This window comes from Olea europaea, chromosome 12 (assembly GCF_002742605.1).
Source record: "Olea europaea var. sylvestris chromosome 12, O_europaea_v1, whole genome shotgun sequence".
Classification (NCBI taxonomy): domain Eukaryota; kingdom Viridiplantae; phylum Streptophyta; class Magnoliopsida; order Lamiales; family Oleaceae; genus Olea; species Olea europaea.
The window spans coordinates 12205982-12208898 of record NC_036248.1 but is presented as its reverse complement, the minus strand read 5'-3'; positions in this window follow the sequence as shown (position 1 = coordinate 12208898).

The window sequence follows — 2917 nt, the reverse complement described above, 5'->3', positions numbered from 1 at the left end:
TGGAAGATCATGCTATTGAAAGGGCTAACAAGAGATGATATCTACTACGGATACAACCCTGGTGTGGTGAAATTTGTCACATACGGTAGCACACATTTACGAATCAAGGCCTCATAATGAATCGGATTGCTAGAAGGAAAGCATCACAATGAAGGTACTGCATCAAGTGTTCTGTCATGCCTCACAATAATTATTGCAAAGAAGCACATTAATCGAGTAACTACATATTGATTGGAACGCCAAGGAAAATAGTTTTAAGTTTAAGCTTAAAGATGGTAGCATGCATGTAATGTCATCTTAATATGAATTGTTACGCCCCTATCTGAACCACTTCGAAAAGTCTACCTCTGCATCATACGAGGTGTCCACCACCAATTCGAAATAGTTTCGAAGTGACTCCACCATCAATGTCCGCACTCTGCTAACGCACTGCGAGGCACAAAACAATTCTACTGAACCGATCGAAGTGTCCTTGATGCAGAAGCGCAATGCACTCTGAGGTTCTCTTTCAGCAGATCCGCCCCCACTTTCAGAAAGAGATCTGTGTCAAGATCCTTTCTGCCCCCAAGGCTTAATTGATTTGATGTCTCCAAGGATCTAGTTGATATGACGTATCAACTTTATGTCAACTTAACTCAAGAGAAGTTATTACCCGCCCACTCTATAGACGCGGCTGATTGACGCCTATGAACAGACGCCTCACACCGTCAGATGCATATCATATCCCACATCCAATGGTCCTCCTTACCTATAAATACGTAAGGTTTGACAAGAGGTAAAGGAAATGAAACTCTTACAACTTAGCTCTCCATAACAAGAAAACATATATAATCTCCTCCCCACTCTCTTGCACAACCTGAGCACTGTCCCAATCACCGGATACTAACTTCACCGTTGGAGTGTATGCAGCCGCCACCACCCCGCTGGTTTCGACCGAGTACGTCTGACGTGTGTTGATTGTGCGCAGAGAGGATCACGTGGAGTAGCTATCGGTTGGCCACGTGGGAGGTCCACTTCCAAAGGTCAACAGATTGGCGTAGTCTATGGGAAACATCCCGTCCAAAGTTCTACATTCCCCACCGAAAAAGCCACCGGAAAGCCATTGACTTACCCTGAAAAGGGCACGTTCTTGAAAAAGAGCAAAGTCGAATTACAATCCAAATTCTTATCACCCTTGAAAAAAGAATAGATAAGATGAGTTCCAGCAATGAGGATGCAAACCCCAAGATGGACGCCTCTGAAGAAGAGGTGCTTCGAAACAGTGTCACTTACCAAAGACCCCATCACCGACGTCACTGAGGTGAAAGAATGGCCATGGTCACTAAAGGAATGGCTCAAATAGCTGCGGGCATGAGAGATATTGCAGCTCAGAATATGGCGATGCATGAATTCTTCATGCAAGCCCGAGGTCATCAGAGCTCCCAAATGTCCCAAGGATCTTACCCAACTCATAAAGTCCCTGCGTCTCGTTCCCAAGGCCATATTAGCCAGCACATAGAACGCCCCCTTAAAAGAGAAGTGGGTACGGAAGTCACATCCTATGTGCAAGAGAGCCAACCAGCAGAATCGCAATTAGGGGACAACTTCCCACCAAAATATGAAGTACAAAAGTCAGTCAGTGTCTTTGAATGAATAGGGCAGGACCCTAGCAATAGGGTTTGTTCAGTGTAAAAATCAGTTCGGCAAGAACATGAGCAAGAACAAGCAGCCCTCCCACCTAGAAATAGGAAGGAAAAAAGGAACCTAGTTAACTGGGGTAGTCGAGAAAGAGCACCTCTACCTCCCCAAAACAGATAAGATGATGGGGGCTCTGAAGGGCCGTGTCGATCTTACAAAATTGATGATGATGATGATTACCTCCCTTTCTCAAGAGAGATTCGAAGCTCCCCAATGCCTGCAAATTTCGTGCCCCCTAAAATCCCCAAGTATGAAGGAAAAGGGGACCCAAAAAAACACCTCACCAAGTACATGACACAGATGAGCCTCAGGGGAGCCTCGCCTGCTTTAAAATGCAGAGCCTTCCACCTAACCCTGGCCGAAGCCGCCGAAGTGTGGTACAACAAACTGCCTTCCCCGAGCATTAGGAGTTGGCCAGATCTGAAAAAGGCATTCTTGAATCAGTACCTCTCACGTAGAGAATGAGAGGCCCCAGTGCAATGCCTGCAAGATATGAGACAAGCATAAACACTTTGTTCTGGAGAGACGTACGCAGTAAGAATCCTACCACTTATGACTAATTAGCAGAAATGATGAGAGTTGAAATCGTCAGTGAAGAGATGATTGATCACGGAAATCATGCCGCGTGGGGACTCCCTCCGCCTCAGAGACAGGTAGGTCGAGGACCCGCAGTGCACCTTGTCGCCCAGCAATGGACCCAAGCAGGGCATACAATAGCTCCCACATCCGTGCAGGCACTAGCTTCTGCCATGCTAAATGCAGTGCCGATATTGGCATACGAGAATGCCCCTGTCGAGGTGGGACCATCTAGGGGTACTGACAGTAATCGAAAGAAGAAGAAGAAATGGCCAAACAGGCCCTTAGAAGGGGCAAGGTTCTACACCTTCCACCAACTCTATGGACACGACACTAGAGAATGCAGAGATGCTTCTTGACGCTCAGATCGAAATAACCCACATCCCTCCAGGAGGGACAAACATCCTTGCAGATCCACCTCCCCGAATACGGGAGAGGGAGGCATAGAGATCAGTCACCCCGAAGAAGAGAATCGAGGGACAGAGAAGAGTCCAAATAGAGAGATCAGGCCCCATTTTCTGGAGGCCAAATCATCAGGAAAATCGACACAATCATTGGGGGACCTGACATCGGTGTGAACACTAGGAATGCCCAAAGAAACTACATAAGGGAAGTAAAGGATTCACCAATGCTCACGTACATCATCAACCAGTCCCAAGAAGCC